General features: G+C 44.5%; 1 long non-coding RNA gene across 2 annotated transcripts in view; it reads left to right on the forward strand.

The window, feature by feature from the left end:
• LOC122801560 overlaps nucleotides 1-20,162 on the forward strand; it is a 432,544-nt gene that overhangs the window by 196,750 nt on the left and 215,632 nt on the right. The window lies entirely within an intron of this gene.

The raw sequence follows: 20,162 nt of genomic DNA on the forward strand, positions 1-20,162 counted from the left end.
GCTATTCCCATTCCTGATTTTATTCCTCCTCCAACTCCTTTGAGTTCGGAGCTGGGGCTCATCGGAGCCGTGGCTGTCGGTGCTTCGGAGCCGATACCTTCCCTTTTGGCTCCGTCATCTGCTCCGATTTTCTCCTTGGAGGGATCTCGGCGCTGGGCTTCCCTCGTCGGCTCCGAGGGGGCGAGTGGCATTGGACCCTTGTCCGACCCCGTTCTCCCTCTCGGGGCATCGGCGCTGGTGAGTTCGGCTCCGACATCAGCCTCGGAGCCGTCCCTGTCTGTGCAGGGGGGGGGTCCTTGTCTCCTCAGAGCGGGGACCTCCGGCCTTGGCTGATAGGGGCGCCTTCGAGGTCATGCGGAGCGTGTTAAACCCAGTGTCTACCCCACAGTCAGCTCCGTCAGCTCCTCCCTCTTCAGTGCCTGCGGTGGTTTCTACCCACCCCCTTGTAACAGACCGTAGAGAGCCAGCTCCTCAGGTTTCCTCATTGAGAATATCCTCCTCTTCCGAGGTCTCTCCTGATCCGGTAGGAGAACCTCCTCGGAAGAGACAGTGCAAGAGGAAGCACATTGACTCCCCTGAGTCTATCACCTCTGACACCAACTTGGAGGAATCTGAAGGTTCCCCTCGGTCCCCCTCTGAGGATGTCTCTTTTGCTGACATCCTTGAAATCCTGAAACAGAGGGGGAACTGGCCCGCCCTTAACCCTTCAGAGGACGAGTCGGTTTACCTTGAGACGTTTGGCTCTCGCCCTTCCACCTCCTGGGTGTCCCCTCCCTGTGACCCCTTTATGGAAGTGGTGGCAAAGAAGGCTTGGACGGCCCCTGATTCAGTGGAACCTACCCCAAGGAGGCCGTCAAAATTTATTACTGCCAGAAAGAGTTTCTATCTAAAGGTGTCTCTGTTGATGCCTTGGCGGTGGCCGCAGCCACTAAGAAGGAGTTAGCCGATCCTTCGGTACCTGTCCATCCTCCTATTAAGGAGTCTAGGACCATGGACAGGTACGGTAAGTGGATGTTTTCATCAGCGACCTTTTCAATGCGGTTGCTGAATTACTTGTGCCACTTCACCCGTCTCCAGAGAGATTTGCTCAAGAATATGGGTGAGGCCATGCAGGATCCAACAGCTGAGGGGTTCCAAGACAAAATGAACTCCCAGTTGGCAACCCTGAATTCGATTGTCAACTCCTCCATGCGGCTTATCTCATATGCGGCTGATGGGGCGAGTAGGGCCGCAGGCACAGGTGTAGCTTTACGACGTCATGCCTGGATGCGGCTTTGCAATTTTGCGGACCCTTTCAAGGCATCCTTCACCAATTCCCCCTTTGATGGCTCAACGTTGTTTGGACCTCAGATGAAGGATACATTGACTAGGTGCGAGCAGGAAGGTATGACTCTCTCTGCCATGGGAGTCCGTTTTTCTACCCCTTTTAGACCTTATCCAAAAGGTCAGAAGGGAGGAAAAATGTGGTTCCGCAAGCCACAGGGATTCTCATCTGACGCACAAGGTCGATTCCCATCTAGAGGCAGAGGGGGGAATAACAATAGACGCCGCCCTAGGGGCAGAGGTGGTCCGCAAAACCAGTGTAGCAGAGAAACTTTCTCTGATAAACCCTTTCAGCATCCCTGAGGAGCTGCCCGGCTGTCCACCTTCGGAGGCAGTCGGGGGAAGATTATCACTGTACCCAAAAGCCTGGCTTTCCCTCACTTAAGACAAATGGGTACAGTCAATCATATCCGAGGGTTACAAAATTCCCTTTATTCACATCCCATCCCAACCCAAAGGATCCCTTCCAGACGTTCCGCCAAGTCTAAGGGAACAAGCAGCATTAGAAATATCAAAGCTGCTGTCAAAAAGAGCTATCCAACCAGTCCCAGCAGACCAGCAAGGATCTGGAATCTACTCCAAATTCTTTTTGGTACCAAAAAAAACAGGGGACTGGAGACCAATACTGGATCTCACCAAGTTAAACAATTATATAAAAAAAAACAAAATTCCGGATGGTCACGCTACAGTCCATTCTACCCTTCTTGGGTCAGGACAATTGGATGTGCTCGATAGACCTTCAGGATGTGTACTACCATAGCAAAATGCAGATGCTCCAGGAGGTTTCTCCGCTTCAGGCTGGGAGCCAGTCACTACCAGTTCAGAGCCCTGCCCTTTGGTCTCACTACAGCCCCCCCGAGTGTTTACCAAATGCATGGCAGTGGTCGCGGCTCACTTGAGACGTCAAGGATTCCAGGTGTTTCCATATTTGGATGACTGGCTCCTTACCGCCACCACCAGACATCAACTGCTTCTATCCAGAGACTTCACCATCCAAACTTGCCAAGCTCTAGGCATTTCAATAAATTTCGAAAAATCTGCCTTGTCGCCTTGTCAATCTATTACCTTTATAGGCGCCACCTTAGACACAGCCAATCTTTCTGCCAGACTTACAGAGCAAAGAGTGTTAGATATCCGCAAACAAGTTTACCTTCTACTTCAATGCAACAAGGTCAAAGCCAGGATAGTCTTGAAGGTATTAGGACTCATGGCAGCTACTATTACACTTCTCCCCTTAGCTCGTTTTCACATGCGGATCCTCCAGTGGATGCTGTTTACTCAGTGGTCCTTCCAACAGCTCCCGATGTCTCACATCATCCTACTAACTCAATCATGCAAGAATCACCTGTCTTGGTGGATCACATCACCTCAAGTTCTCCAGGGCAGACCCTTCATCCCCCCCCCCAATCGCCATGGTGACAACGGACGCCTCCCTGATCGGGTGGGGGGGCATTATCAGGGCAGGACAGTCCAGGGCACGTGGCAACTTTTTGAGTGCCACTTGCACATAAATGTCTTAGAGATGAGAGCATTGCTTTTAGCGTTGCAAGCCCTTCAGGAATCTCTTTCCACAGGGACTATTGCAATTCAGACGGACAACATGTCCGTAGTGTGGTACATCAACAAACAGGGTGAAACCAAGTCCTACCCCTTATGTCGAGAGGCACTCAGACTTTGGCAGTGGGCGATTTCTTCTCAGCGTTTTCTGATAGCAACGCACATTCCCGGGAAGTCCAACGTGATTGCGGACAAGATGAGCAGGGCCATTCTCGTGCCTCACGAGTGGTCTCTAAAAAAATCAGCGCTGGAAGAAGTCTTCCAAAGATGGGGCCAGCCTTGCTGCGATCTTTTTGCTACTCCCCAAAACAGCAAGTGTCACGACTTCTTCACTCTCTTCCCATTACTAGGCCACCCCACCAGAGACGCTCTAGTCCACGATTGGCCCCGGGGACTTCTGTATGCTTTCCCCCCTTTCCACTGATATCTCAATTAATTCAGAAAGCTATCGCCTTGAGAGTTACCATGATCCTCATTGCCCCTTACTGGCCTCAACAGATATGGTTTCCGTTCCTCCATCATTACCTGTTGGAGCAGCCTTGGCATCTGAACCCGGTGCCAGATCTTTTGACCCACCAGTCGGGCCAGCTGCACCACTCCCTTCAATCTCTCAACCTCACAGCGTGGTTTCTCCGATTCCTACCCTAGCCAGGCTTCCCTTAATCTCTCATTCGGTCCGTAACATCCTGATAGCCTCTCACAAGTCTTCTACCAGGAAGATTTATAATAGTAAGTGGAAACGTTTTTCCTTCTGGGCAGCATCAAAAAATATGGAACCCTTCACTGCACCTGTCCAGTCTATCCTAGACTTTCTGGCAGAGCTCTTTCATTTAGGCTCTTCCTCATCTACCATTAGAGTACAACTAGCTGCTATATCTAACTTTCATGTAGGTGTCTCAGACTCCAGTATCATGTCCCATAAGCTCTGCAAAGCCTTTTTAAGAGGGGTTTTTCTGCTCAAGTCCCCAATCAAAGATCCCCCACCTCAATGGGACTTGAATTTGGTCCTAGCATCCTTGATTCTCCCCCCCTTCGAACCAGCAGCTTCATGCCCTCTTAAGTTGCATTCATGGAAAGCACTTTTTCTAGTAGCCATAACTTCAGCTAGAAGGGTATCTGAACTTCATGCTCTTTGCAGTCGTCCTCCTTACTTAGTTTTCCATAAAGACAGGGTGTCCCTCCGGACTAATCCGTCCTTCTTGCCTAAGGTTTCCTCTGAGGCAAACCTAAACCAGACGATTGATCTCCCCGTCTTCGTCCCTGATTATTCCAACAGGTCGGAACAAAAGTTACTTTTTCTAGATGTTCACTGCCAACTTGGATATTATTTAGACAGGACTAAACAGTTCAGGAAATCTGATCAGCTTTTCCTGTCTTATGTGGAAGGGAAATTGGGCCTTCCAGTTACTAAAGTGTCCCTTTCAAGATGGCTTACCTCTATAATTACCTTCATCTATGAAATCAGACATCAAAAACTGCCTTCAAGACCTAGAGCTCATTCAACTAGGGTATTAGCTACATCTGTAGCTTTTCAGGACAGGCTGCCAATAGATTCCATTTGTGCAGCAGCCACATGGGCTTCTCCTCATACCTTTATTTTACATTACAAATTGGATATGGCCTCCAGAAACCATGCCAACTTTGGTTCCACTGTTCTCAAGAGTCTGTTCCGATAGGCCACCCGGGATAAGGTGCTAGGGACGTGGTCCCATCCATCAAGAATGAAGGCGAGATTGACAACTTAACATTAAGAAGTTATGTACCTACCATAATGTTCCATGTTAGTTGTCTTCTTCTTGCCTTCTTTCTTGCGTCCCACCCTCCTTCCCCCTAGCCTGGACAAACCGATAGGAATATTTGGGATCTTCCATTGGGATTTTTTCCTTCCCACATGTTCTACCACCTCTATTCTCCCTTTTTATGTTTGTGGTAGTTTTACCCACAGTTTTATATATAGAGGTGGGTTCCTTTTCTCTCTTCTCCATTCTATGGAGACCAGAACTGCTTGGTTTTAGCTATCAAACGAGATCTGTGTAGTTACCGCCTAGCATTGTGGGATATAGGGGAGCCTCGAGCCGGTGGAATTAGCTCTCAAGCTTTAGTATTGGCCGAGTATCGGCTCCGAACCCATCCAGCAAGAAAGAAGGCGAGAAGAAGACAACTAACATGGAACGTTATGGTAGGTACATAACTTCTTATTTCTATCCATACCATACAGTGTGACAATAGCCATCCAAAAAGCTAATCGAGCAGAAGGGTGAGGATGGTGGCTTAATGAGTGGGTTGGGGAGGGTCAAAAGTTTTTTAAAAGCTTGTTGACTATTTTTGCTCCCAGAAGGTTAGAAGGCCCTCTCAGCATACTCTTTCACGTCTTTTAAGGCTGGAATTGAGAGCTGGCCCTCTCTATGCTCTTCTTCATGGTCCATTTTCTGCTTCCCTTCCCATGGAAGCTCAATACTTTCTGGTTTCTCTGGCTGAGTTGCATGCTCAAGTCTGGTGCACAGCATTCTAATTGAATCTCCTATAGATTCATCCTCCTGTAGAGCTGCTGTACAGTTTGTGTCACCACATCCTTTTTGAATCCAGTACTGGCTGCATTTGACTGCACATATGCAGGAAGCTGTAGTGTCACAATGATTACCTTCTTAAGACATCTGCAGAGATATTATTAAAGACAGTCACTTGATGACTACCCTGGCCATTTTCCTAGTCCATGAAGATGTTGGTTTTTGTACTTGAAATGAGGAACTACCAAGTCCCTCCCTTTGGTGTTACTCATTCACTAGTCAGGTATAAGAGATGTAATATCTGACTCTCTAACCCACTTACCAGTAGGCTGCTTACCATCCACTTTTAATGGCATTGAGTTCCTCCAAGGATCTGGCATTGCTGATGCTATTGATAGACAATCCACCCTGAAAGGAATGCCTTGTTTGTCTGCAGCCTCACTGGACAGTTGGGTTTGGCATGTTGCCTCTTATTAGGTACACATTGAGTTAGCCGTTATTACTCATTCCTGTTACTAGTTAGAGACCAAATCAGCCAACTGGGTAAAACTATTTGATTGTAATTTGCAGCTTGTTACTATTGGTTTTATTGTTCCTACGTATTTCAGTCACTTTTAATTTCTTTTCTGTTATTTTTGCACATGTGACTACTACAGTAGTCATGTTATTGTACCCCTGAGCCATGTCCGGTATTATTACCTTTTTCTAGTCCAATCCATTATCCCCCACTGCCATATACCAGGAGTAACTTATTAATCTGTCCTGTGTTCTCGTACCCCTTCATCTGCAGTGGACACTATGGAATCTGTCAGCTTTAGCCCCTTTTGAAGCCAGCATGACAGCACTAGGTACTTGAGACAGTGTAGCATCTGTCTCATGCTTACTAAAAATTCTTAATGGCTACCTCACAACACTTCAGTACATGAGAGTTATAAATATTTACTGAACCTGGGGGCTACCAAAGCTCATTTATTAAGCATAACACACACACACACACACACACACACACACACACACACACACACACACACACACACACACACACACACACACACACACACACACACACACACACACACACACAGACACAGTCTCTCTCAAAGAACATCTCTGTTGAACCAACTTAATGTAAGGTTGTTAAGAGAACACTGCCTAAGTCTCCCAGGGTAAGGACTAAGAAATCTCAGGCATTAGTTCACACAACAAGCACACCTTTACCCAGAACACCTACACCCAGTACATATACCTCTAAAACACAAGGGTGCATATTCCAAGCTCTTAAGGCCCACTCGGGCTTCAGTTAGCACAGAGAAGTAAGTCTATGAGCTGTTAGCAAGCTACTTTCTCTGGTGCAGGGCCTCTATTACAAAGGCTTTCACATTCTGGCTAGCCTTTGCTGCCCGTTTTTAAACAGTTTCCATCTGCTACACATTTCACCCTAGTAAATTCTAATTTGTAACGCATTAAACTGGCACTATTCAGTTCCAAGATTCTTAACAAAAAATGCCCAAACTTGAGTTTCTCCTACACATTCATATGTGTGCAGTTACAAAAACACAGTTTCAAAGAAATTAAAACACTCCCTCTGTTCATGTGTTTAGTGCCTGTCATGTCTTCAGACCTACTGGTAGTTGTAGGGAAGTTTCAGTATTTGTCAAGGATATCATCACTTCTTAACACATTCCTCTGGACATGAAATTTGAACTCCTATATATACAAATTACCCTAATGTAGATTAATTAGTACTTCATAGTTAATTATAAAACACAAGATATCTCCCCCACTAAACATGATAGCTATCTTAACACCTTAGCTGAAATCAGTGATAACTATCTTAACACCTTAGCTGAAATCCCTATTAAACCTAACACCGGGAGCTTCATCTATCTATCAACAAACTGAGTGACTTACGCTGCAAATGGCCAGCATACTTGATGCTTCCTTAACATTGCAAATGCTAACTCCAGTGGACAGGTAGTTGGTTATCCTGCTGGAGGCACCAATACCTTTGAACTTGTCCTCAAAAATATGGCCACTTCTTGTACGGTTCCATATGTATCCTATTCCCTTCTTAGCAAAAAAAAAATAGTCCGAACACCACGACTGATAACATGCACTTTAACAGAAAAGATAAAACAGTAAAAACAGATAAGCACTTTCACACTTGTGCACTTCTTCAGATCTAAAATACAGGTGGGAACAAAAATTATTTAAAATTCAGTGGATCAATCAAAAAACGGCTCTAATAAAGACTTCAGTGATGTAGTAGCCTTACTTTCAAGGCCGGTTTTAAGGGGATATTCCCAATTAAACCAGGAAATTTGTCCACTTGTAGATTAGATATCCATCTCATCTCGGCTACTTCCATTTTATTAATCAAGTCACTACCTCCTATGTTATCAGTAACAGTTTCCAGGCCCATAAAAGTCAATGAATGCCCTGTGTTATCACAAATATGTTTATATAATGCATTGAACATGTTTTTATGTTTTATATCACCAAGATGTTGCAGGACATGGTCTTTCAAAAGCCTGTTTGTTTTAGAAACACAAAAAGCTTTGCACAATCTGCAGTTGGCACTAGCTAGCCTGTCTACCACAAGAGTGGTTTCTGGCCCAGAAATTGTAGTTTATTAGCCGTTTGGGCAGTTTTTCCATCTCTTTCAACTTTCTGTTTTAGAAGTCCGCGTTTGCGCTTGTTTCCCGCCTTTCTTGTAACTAGTCTAGCCCAGATACAGATTTGCTATATCCAGGACTGTTTGTAAGCTTCTGAGCCCCCCCCCAAGACTTTCTGTGTCAGAAGGAAGCCTTCTAGCTTATCAGTGGGAGTGGTAAGCACCAGGTAGCCTACCAACGCTGAGAGAAGAAAGGAGCCACTTTTGAGATTTTAAGTATTTTTCCTCTGTTTATTTGCTAAGTTTTTCTACATAGCCGCCTATTTTGAGCATTTTCTGGCCTTGTTAAACTTGATTTCTGCATTAGTAACTGTATTTAGAGCACAACCTAGAGCCGTTTACTGAATTTCCTGTTTGCACTTATTTTTAAAATCGTTTTTTTCTCAAAACTTGCATTTTATCTGTCTTTGGCCTAGCACTCTTGTGTGGGGTCATTTACTGCACTGTTATAACTTGTTGATACTTGTGAACCTCTGCTATCTCTGAAAAAACAAAAAAAATCTTGCTTTTTTCTCACTTTTCTGAGATTTAAAAAAGTTCAGTTACAGGCTTGCTGTTCTTGAACTGTTTGTAAGTTTCTTGGAGGCCATTTTTTGCTTGGGCTAAAGGGAAGTCTCTCTGTTGATCAGTGGCAGTGAAAAACATTGAGCAGCCTGCCTGCCCCTGTGGGAGTGGTTACTGACTTGAAACTGTAGTTTTATTGGCCATTTTGGGTCAATTCCTAACTCCATCTTCCTCTCTTAAAACCTGGTTGCCTCGTGGTTTTGGCGTCTTTTCAGGCTTGTTGGCTATTGGTGAAGCACCCACCAAGAGGCGAAAACTCTGAGAGAAGAAAGGAGCCACTTTTGAGATTTTAAGTATTTTTCCTCTGTTTATTTGCTAAGTTTTTCTGCATAGCCGCCTATTTTGAGCATTTTCTGGCTTGTTAAACTTGATTTCTGCATTAGTAACTGACAACCTAGAGCTGTTTACTGAATTTCCTGTTTGCACTTATTTTTAAAATCGTTTTTTTCTCAAAACTTGCATTTTATCTGTCTTTGGCCTAGCACTCTTGTGTGGGGTCATTTACTGCACTGTTATAACTTGTTGATACTTGTGAACCTCTGCTATCTCTGAAAAAACAAAAAAAATCTTGCTTTTTCCCACTTTTCTGAGATTTAAAAAAGTTCAGTTACAGGCTTGCTGTTCTTGAACTGCTTGTAAGTTTCTTGGAGGCCATTTTTTGCTTGGGCTAAAGGGAAGTCTCTCTGTTGATCAGTGGCAGTGAAAAACATTGAGCAGCCTGCCTGCCCCTGTGGGAGTGGTTACTGACTTGAAACTGTAGTTTTATTGGCCATTTTGGGTCAATTCCTAACTCCTTCATCTTCTTCTCTTAAAACCCTCTTTTGCGCGGTTTTGCGCGTTTTTGTGCATAGCGCAACAGCGGGCAGCGCCGCCTAATTGGGTTTAAACTATTCCTGGCTCCACAAAGTCTGCTCTTCACTTTTTCTCTTAGAACTGCTCTATCTCTCAATTTAAGCACCATATTCTCATTCTAAGGCCCTTCACTGGTCCAATTAAGTAATCCTACAAGTTAGCACTATTAAACCATAAGCACTACTTACTCTTATGCTCTCTATGATTACCCTGTCCTCTATTGGTCCATCTTAAATTCAGTTTCCCTATATTACTCTAGCATGTCCAAAGGTCAGTCAATGGTTTCCTCTCCAGTCCAGCTGGTGAATCTGGGAATTTTGAGGCAATGTTACAACTGTCTCATGTACACGGACAACCCTCTCCTCCTCCAAACAGGTTCAAATATATGTGAGAGATGCAACTATTTAGCCAAACTGGAGTCTGAGCTCTCTCATCTCAAAACTGGTGTAACCAGTCAGGAGGAGAAGGTAACCTCACACAACACAATTCCAGTATCACATAGTCCCACCACATCAGCGAACCAAACACATAAATACACAAAAACATACTCGAGGCTCTAAATAAAAATCTACCTAAGCAACAGAGACCTCCAAAGCAGACATCCAAGCAAACGCTACCTCAAAACAAAACACGCACAACACATAGCCCACAAAGTCAGTGTGCCAAGCAGCCACAGCCCTTAAGGCTGAATAACACACCGGATACTCTTGTAATAGGTGACTCTATTGTCAGACACACTGACGTCCCGCTCACCAGGCTGAATAAAGAGAAGGTCATGGTGAGCTGCCTGTCGGGTGCTAGGATCTGCCACATAACGCAAGCACTCAGGTCACTCCAAAGCAAATACAAATATGACTCAGTCATTGTACATGCTGGTGTGAATGACCTGAGACGTACCTCCCTGGACTACATGAAAAGAGACATAGAGGAGCTCTCTGATCATGTTGCCCAGGCTGGTATGACTCTGACCTTGAGCAGCATCTTACCCTCACCTAGAATGATGCCACAGTACAAAGACAAAATGATCGATTTTAACAATTGGCTAAAATTTTGGTGTCATTCAAAGGGGATCCAGTGTCTGTCAGCCTGGGATGACATGCTCGACAAGCCACGTTGCTTCGCTAGGGATGGCTTGCACCTGTCACCACTGGGCTTTCGGATATTGGCAAAGGCTCTTGCCACCCCCATAGTGCCTTTTTTAGGCAAGGCTTAAAAGTCAAACCCACCCCCATAGACAGCACAAGGAGCAAGAAACTAAGGGTAATGCTGCTTAATGCCAGAAGTCTTAACCTCAAGATGCACGCACTCAAAGCTCTCCTCAGTATGGAGAACATCAATATCTGTGCAGTGACAGAAACCTGGTTCAAGGCTCCAGAGAGCACCCCAGCACTACCAGGCTATACCTCATATCATGCTTTTCGGCCCCAAAACCCAGACCGAACCACAAAAGGAGGGGGAGTTTCCATATTTATCAAGGATATACACACCTCCAGGTTAGTGGCATTGCACGAAGTATCGGAGACCATCCATGTGCAACTAACAGTGGGCAAGACTGCTTTTCAGTTTATAGCATCCTACAGACCACCCTCTCAAAGTCAGGAATCCCACTCGGCTTTCCTGAAAACATTGGAGAACATGAAGTTCTCTCCGAACACCATTATATTGGGTGACTTCAACTACCCAAACATTGACTGGGAGCACTACTCAAGCCCCAGCACCTTAGCCCAAAGGTTCCTGGAAATTATAAACTCAAATGCTATGGAACAACTAGTCACAACTCCCACAAGAGGGAACAACATACTAGACCTGATCATTACCAACATGGGGACTCTATGCTCCACACCAGAAGTATATCCCTCATTGGTAAGATCAGACCATAAATTAATTTCACTGGATGTCCACATCCCGACTCCACCCCCAGCCCAGAAAACCACAGTGAAAAACTTCTCAAAAGCGAACTTCTCACTTCTCAAAACCGAAGTGGAATCCTTCAAGGCCCCAGGGCCAGTGGAAACTACAGCCCAAACTGCAGAATCCTATATAAATGCATTCTACGGACATCTCCAGGAATGCATGGATCATGCTATCCCAAACAAAACCAAGACCCAATCATCCAAAGGCAGGCGTCCAGTCTGGTGGACCCCTGCCATAAATAAACTGTACAACAGAAGGAGGAAGCTACTACATGATAGAGCAAAATCCCTAATAGGGAAGGCATCTCTGATCAGTACTAGCAAAAATTACGATCCCTCATAAAATCCTCCAAGGCCAGCTTCGAGAGAAAAATTGCACAGGACACCAAAGACAATCATAAGGCATTTTTCAGTTATGTTAGGAACCTGGGATGCAACTCCCAGACTTGTTCTGAGTTGATTATAAGCGACAAAAATACACTGAACCCACAGACATCGCCAATATCCTGGCAGACGGGTTCAGTGCAAACTCCCCCCCCCCCCAACGAGCAAGTATCCATCCCGGCCGAGGGCTGCCTCCTAAACATCTCTGATGCTCAGGTGAAGGCTGGCCTCTCCACAGCAAAAAAAACTACTTCCATGGGACCAGATGGCGTCCCAGGTTGCGTCCTACATGAACTCCAAGAGGAACTAATCCCTCAAATAAAACAGCTATACAATCTCAGCCTCACTACAGGATATGTGCCCACAGAATGGCGTACAGCAACAGTGGTCCCACTCCACAAAGGTGGAGCCTCTACGGACCCTGGAAACTATCGCCCCATAAGCCTGACTAGCTTAGTCTGCAAGGCTATGGAGAGGATCATCATGGAGCTCATAAACAAAGACATTGGGGACCTACAGACACTAGATCCTACCCAGTTCGGCTTTGTCAAGCACAGATCCTGCCTTTTGAACCTGGTTGACTTCTTCGAAACAGTCACCAAAGCCATAGATGAAGGGAAGGTAGTCCACACAGCCTATCTGGACCTTGCAAAGGCATTTGACACAATACCCCACTCGGGCATCATAGATAAGCTATCCAGCTTAAATATAAATCCCTATGTCACAAGATGGGTCGCAAACTGGCTTAAAGACAGAACCCACAGAGTGAGAGTTGCTGGAGCCATGTCGGACTCTAAACCAGTCGCAAGTGGTGTCCCACAGGGCTCTGTCCTGGGACCACTCTTGTTCGGTATATACTTTTCCAAGGTACAGGCAAACGTGGAAGGACTATGGCTCACCAAGTTTGCAGACGACTGCAAACTGGGCGCCATAATCGACTCTCCAGCTGACACAAACATCCTTCAAAAAGGTCTCACAGAGACAGATAACTGGTGCCAGCGCCATGGTTTAAAGCTAAATGCCAATAAATGTATAGTCATACCCTTTGGCAAAAACAATGTGCCCACAAATTACCACATAGGCGGAAACCCATTAAGTACAGAGAAAGTTATTATGGACCTGGGGACCCAAGTTGATAGCAATCTCTCCTTTGAAAACCACATTGCCAAAGTGGTTAGAAAGACCTTCTACATAGCCCACCTCATCACGAAGGGTTTCACATCTAGATCAAGAGAGGTAATCGTGCCCCTTTATTCATCCCTCATCAGGCCCATCATAGAATACAATGCCCCTTTTGGGATGTACCTTACCCGACACCTGCAGCAATTAGAGAGATCCCAAAAGTATCTCACCAAGAGGATCAAGGGTCTCAAACAGATGCCATATGCTGCTCTGTTAAAAAAAACTCCAGCTCTATTCAGTTGCATACTGCCTACTTCGAGCCGATCTATGCCTGACATACAAAGCTATGTCAAATCCAGAATTAATGGACATGCTCCACCTCAGTAAATCTAAATCCCTTAGAGCCACATGCTCGAGGGACTTGAACCTCAGCACAGAAATAAATAGAACTTGCTGGAGAGACAGGTTCATAACCCAGAGGCTCCCTTCGCTCTGGAATAGAATTCCAGTTCATGTGAGGCAGAGCACCTCACTGAATCTCTTCAAGAAGAATCTCAATAGGTGGATGGGGGATCGTAGGTTTGTCCCAGGGATTACTCCCGTGTCACTATTAGACAGAGGCACAGTAAACTAAACCTTAAAAAGGGCACAGTATACTCAAATCAAGGGGTGGCGTAAGCCATACAGATTCGGGCTAGGCTTATAATTGACCCAGGGCAGATAGCCTAGTATGAACCAATGAACCATGAGAGGAGTGGTTTCTGGCCCAGAAATTGTAGTTTATTGGTCGTTGGGCAGTTTTTTTTTCCATCTCTTTCAACTTCTGGTTTAAAAGGCCACATTTGCATGTGTTTCCCACCTTTCCTGTTACTAGTCTAGTCCAGATACAGATTTGCTATATCCAGGACTGTTTGTAAGCATCTGAGCCCCCCAAGCCTTTCTGTGTCAGAGAGAAGCCTTCTAGCTTGTCAATGGGAGTGTGCCACTCAACCAAAGCCCCTAAGATAGAACAGCATGCCCAACACACTAGTCATAGGTGACTCGATAGTGAGGCACACTGATGTCTCACTCACTAGGTTGAATAAGGGGAAAGTAACAGTCAGTTGCCTGTCAGGTGCCAGGATCCGCCACATAATGAAAGCACTCGGGTCCCTCAACAACAGTTACAAATATGACTCTGTCATTGTACATGTGGGTGTGAATGACCTGAGATGTACCTCCCTGGACTACATGAAAAGAGGCATAGAGGAGCTCTCGGATTATGTAGCCCAGGCAGGTGTGACCCTAGCCCTAAGCAGCATCCTACCATCACCCAGAGTAATACCACAGTACAAGCAGAAAATTATCGATTTCAACAATTGGCTAAGTTTCTGGTGTCATTCTAAGGGGATCCAGTGTTTGTCTGCCTGGGATGACATGATTAACAGACCTCGATGCTTTGCTAGAGATGGCCTGCATCTGTCACCCCTGGGCTTCTGGATACTGGCCAAGGCTCTTGCCAACCCTATAGTGCCTTTTTTAGGCGGTGTTCCAAAGACCAAATTACCACCATAACAGCTACAAACAAATGCAATCTGAGGGTCATGCTGCTCAACGCTCAAGTCTAAATCTGAAAATGCACTCACTCGAAGCACTCCTTAAAATGGAGAACATCGACATATGTGCTGTAACAGAGACCTAGCTGAAGGCAGCAGAAAGCACCCCTGCACTTCCAGGCTGTAACTCATTCCACACCTTTCGGCCCCAGAACTTGGACCGAAGCTCCAAAGGCGGTGGTGTTTCCATATTCATAAAGGATGCGCACATCTCCAAACTGGTAGCCCAACACAATACATCAGAGATACTTCAGCACAGCTAATATTGGGTAAGGCAGTGATTCAGGTCGTAGCCTGCTATAGGTCTCAAACAATGTCCCAAGACTCACACTCCACGTTCCTAAGCACATTGGAGAATATTGAGGTCCAACCTAACTCTCATACTGGGCGACTTCAACTACCCCTCCATTAACTGGGAAAACTGCTCATGTACCAATACACTTTCCCAACATTTCCTGGAATTCATTAATTCAAATGCCCTGGACCAGCTTGTTCTTACCCCCACTAGAGGTAGCAACATCCTTGACCTGGTCATTACTAACATGGCGACTGTTTCTTTACACCAATGGTGAACTCCTCCCTGGTTAGATCCGACCACAAACTAATCACCCTGGAAATCCAAATTCCTCCCCCCCCCCCACCTCTCACACACACACACACACACAAAGGTAACCATGAAAAACTTCTCTAAAGTTAACTTTGGGCTCCTAAAAACAGAGGTGGCTAACTTCATGCCACCCATGCAAATGTGGAGAATAGTTGCATGACCACCGAATCATACACCAATGCACTGTACAAACATGTACACAAATGCATGGATCTCGCATACCCAATAGAACCAAGATGCTCTCCTCCAAAAAAAGGAAGCCAATCTGTTGGTCCCCAGCCATAAACAAACTCTGCAACAGAAGGAGGAAACTGATGCAGAATAAGGTAAATCCCAAGACTGGAAAAACTCCCTTATCAGCCACAACAAATAGTTGAGTTCCCTCATCAAATCCTCTAAAGCTAGCTATGAAAACAGAATTGCAGCAGATAGTAAAGTCAACCACAAGGCCTTCAGTAGTTCTGCAAAGAATCTCCATGGCAATGCCCAGATTTGCTCTGAGCTACTGCACAATGGTACAGATTCAGTGCCAACTTTACCCCTCTTTCCCCCCAAAGGACCAATCACAATATCAGTAGATTGCCAGGCTGCACAGGTTAAAACAGCACTGTCTGAGGCTAAGAATACAGCTTCCATGAGACCTGACAAATATCCCTGGCTGTGTTCTACGTGAACTACAGAGTGAACTGGCACCTCACCTGTGTGTCCTGTTCAGTCACAGCCTCACCTCAGGCTTTGTCCCTACCGAATGGCGCACTGCTACAGTCATCCCTCTCCACAAAGGAGGAGTGACTACAGACTCTGTGAACTATCGCCCCATTAGCTTGGTGAGTCTGATATGCAAAGCTATGGAATGCATCATCATGGACCTAATAAGCAAGGATATAGGGAATTTCTAAACTCTGGATCCCACTCAGTTTGGTTTTGTGAAGGGTGTATCATGTCTGCTCAACTTGGTCGACTTCTTTGAGTCGTCACCAGAGCTGTGGATGAAGGCAAGGTGGTTTGTACAGCCTACCTTGATCTGGCCAAGGCTTTTGATACCATTCCCCATTCAGGAATCATAGAAAAACTTACTAAGCTAGGCATCAACCCCTATATCACCAAGTTGGTTGGAAACTGGCTCACAGATAGAACCCACAATGTGAAAGTAGCGGACTCCATGTCAGACTGCCGATCAGTCATGAGTGGAGTCCCACAGGGTTTGGTCCTGGGTCCTCTCCTGTTTGGTATCTAATTCTCTGAAGTCCAGACCAATACAATGAGTCTCTGGCTGACAAAGTTCACAGACAATTGCAAGTTGGGAGCTATTAACTCTCCAAGTGATGTTGACATCCTACAGAAAGGCCTCACTGAGACCAACGACTGGTGTCAGAACCATGGCCTTAAGCTCAATGCCAAAAAATGTGTCATCATCCCCTTTGGGAAAAAGTGGTTCCCGTGAATTACCACATCAATGGTAGTCCACTGCACACAGAAGGTGTTATAAGAGATCTGGGAACACAAGTTGACAGCAGCCTCTGTTTTGACCACCACATTGCCACTGTGGTCAGAAAGTCCTTCTGTGTGGCACATCTCATTACTAAGGGTTTTGCAACCAGGGAGAAAGTGGTCATTGTCTCCCTCTCCTCTTCCCTTATTAGGCCAGTCATCGAGTACAATGCCCCATTTGGCATGTACCTCACTAGACACCTTCAACAACTGGAGAGGCCACAAAAGTACCTCACAAAGAGAATCCTAGGCCTTAAACACTTGTCCTATATGGACAGACTCAAAAAACTACAACTATTCTCTGTCTTATATTGCCTACTTAGAGGCGATCTTTGCTTGACATACAAAGCCGTGTCTGATCCAGCTCTGTTAGAAATGCTACACCTAAAGAAATTCCAATCCCTCTGCACTACATGCTCCAGTGACCTCATCCTCTCAACAGAACATGCTGGGGGGACAGGTTCATAACCAGAGATTGCCCTTGCTATGGAATAGACTTCCCATACATGTCAAACAGAGCACCTCACTGGCCCTCCAAGAGAAACCTTGATGAGTGGATGGGAAATAGAAAATTCACCCCAGAGATCACTCCAATTGCTCTACTTGACAGAGGCAGTGGGAACTAAGGTCGGGTGGCAAGATGTCAGGGTAATCCTATGGGTTAGGATTGTAAAGGCTCAAGGGCCATTAGCCTAGTACACACCTATGAACCTAGAGCAGATTACTTGTCCTGTAATCTGCATAGAGATTAATGCTAAATTTCTTGTGGGTTATAGGATATATAAAAATATTATTACAGGACATTGAACTGCAAGCTTTAAGTGCACCCTTTCTGCTGGACTTTGGGGCAGGTTTCCTACGAGAAGCATAACAAAGCTGACTCAAGTGATAAATTATTTTTAAAAATGAATCTATGTCTGTCCCCCACCACTTCTTTGATTTTGTCATCAGAAAGAAAAATGGGCCAATTCCTATCAATGATGTCACATACAATCTTAATATCCCTGCTATAAGTGATGGATATTCTACTTCTGTGGGGGGAGCCCCCTCTCCCAATAGGAGCTTCTATACCTCTTCCAAAGTAGGGCCTCCCACAGTTGATCTCAATGCATGAGTCACAGAGGATAAACATTTGCCTTCATGATGGCGATAACCTCTGTGCATAAATTCTTTCGATAGCTGCTCAGTGGCCAATGAATAATCATGATCATTAGTATGTATTGTGGATGTTCTAAGGAACAAGCTTGTACTACATGTCAATCATGGTAGCACCCTTGCCACCTTCAAAGTAAGCCTAGATAAATGGATGAACAGCCTCAGATTCTCCCACGGTCTGTATCATGTTGCCATCCTGTAGGCTAAAGAGAACTATTGAATATGGGTTATTGGGTACCCTTGCAATGGTCTGTGGCCTGTTTCCATAGTATTTGCCTATGATCCTGTGAACTTAAAACACTTTATTACCCAGAATACTAATTACTTTTAGCAATAGCCATGCTAATTCTAGCTAGTGAACCATGCAAAGTGGGCTTTTGGACTGTTCTCCATAGTTTCTCTTGCTCCCATATTTGTTCTCTGAGTGGCTTTCAGTGTACAATATTTGGGCCTCTGTGTTCTACCTAGACCTCTCAGTACAGGTACAATGACAAGGAAACACAGGAGTCTGAATGTATATATATATTGTTTACTCTCATAACAGCAAATGATGAAGCAGGAAGGACAACTTGATATCCAACGTGTGATTTTACCTTATGGGTAGCTACTACTTGAAAGTAATACTATCCCAGCTGTGTTTATTACATCCCTTCCATTAAGCTTGAGACTGACTATATTATGCTATTTCAGGACTGTCATGTGGGGCACACATTTTGAACCTTCTAACATTGTGTATGAAATCAGCCACTTGCAAACATGCACATATACATAGGATACATTAAAATGCTAAAATGCCGAATGGCAAAAGATCAAGAACAAAAGGTGAAAAACAGACGATGAGATTGCAGTACAGGAGAGATTGTTTTTTTTCCTTTACCTACTGTAGTGTGATCTTCGAATTGTTGTGTATAATTACCCAGTGGGTGTGGGGATGCAAGAGGTGGGCAGCTTGCCCACCTTGTATAGCACTTGTCAAGTTTTTCTTTTCAATTTTTACCTTTTGTGGTCGATCTTTTGCCTTTTGTCACTTCGTCCGTTCAACACTTTAAGCTTATTTTCTACATATATTTATGAATGTAACCATATATACACATAAAAAGTGAAAAAAAAAGTCATGGACATTCAGAAGCCATCTAGCTGAAACACTTGATGTCCTTAAGTGGTCATTTGTATATATCCCATGGGCCTCCACTACAGGAGGTTTAAGCTATCACACAGTGAAAAGCTCTAGCTTGGAAGGGGTTTTCTTGCAGTTTTTAATGAATGGCTTGCCTGTGTGTCCTTTTCACCCTTTGGTTTGGATATTAGTTGGGATATTTTGCAGACACCTTAATCTTTATGGGCTATAGCCAAACTCTCCACCTATGCTGTGCTGATGAGGTCAGTAAAAAGGCCAAAACACCAATGTCCACAGCTGGAGGGGGTTGACTTTATTGTCCTGAATGTGTATAGGCTTAAAATGTAAAAAAGTCATGGACATTCAGGAGCCATCTAGCTGAAACACTTGATGTCCGTAAGGGGTTATTTGCATATATCTCATATGACTATCATTTAGAATTCCACAGTTAGATGTATAAGGTCATTTGCAGGCAGTTTAAGGTATCACACTGTGAAAACTCTAGATTGGCTGTTTTTCTTTGAGGTTTTTACTGAATGGTTTGTCTGTGTCCTTTTTACCATTTATATATATATATATATATATATATATATATATATATATATATATGGGTCAACTTCAAAATACTGACTTTCAAAATCCGTAAACTCAAAATACTAAGACCTAAATCTCTAAAGCTCAAAATGCTGAAAGCTCAAAATACTGAAACTCAAAATATCGGCAAAAAAACACAGTACAGCAACATAACTATATTGCAGCAGAACTACATACAGAAACATATTACTCTTCTGCAAGTATAGGCAGGGGGGGCAAGCCCCCCTGTACCCCTTGCTACTTAAATATATCAACTCCGAGATTGCTCTTCACTACACTAAAGTGCAATCTTGGAATTGATGTATTTAAGTAGCAGGGGTTGTGGGGGCTGCAGCCCCCCACAGGGAGGGTGCAGGGGGGCTTGCCCCCTGCTTATATTTGGAGAAAAGTAATATGGTTTGTGTTTTGTTCCAGTATGTACATATGCTGGAATATAATAAGTATTGGCATCTTGTGTGTTTTCAGTAAGTTTCAGTATTTTGAGATTTCAGTATTTTGAGCTTTAGAGATTTTGGTCTCAGTATTTTGAGTTCAGGGATTTTGAAAGTCATTATTTTGAAGTGGACCCATAGATATATATATATATATATATATATATATATATATATATATATATATATATATATATATATATATACACACACACACACACACACACACACACTTGCATATAACAAATAGTATAGTCCTGCCATTTCTGAAAGTCT

This window comes from Protopterus annectens, chromosome 5.part0 (assembly GCF_019279795.1).
Source record: "Protopterus annectens isolate FY-2018-M chromosome 5.part0, PAN1.0, whole genome shotgun sequence".
Classification (NCBI taxonomy): domain Eukaryota; kingdom Metazoa; phylum Chordata; order Ceratodontiformes; family Protopteridae; genus Protopterus; species Protopterus annectens.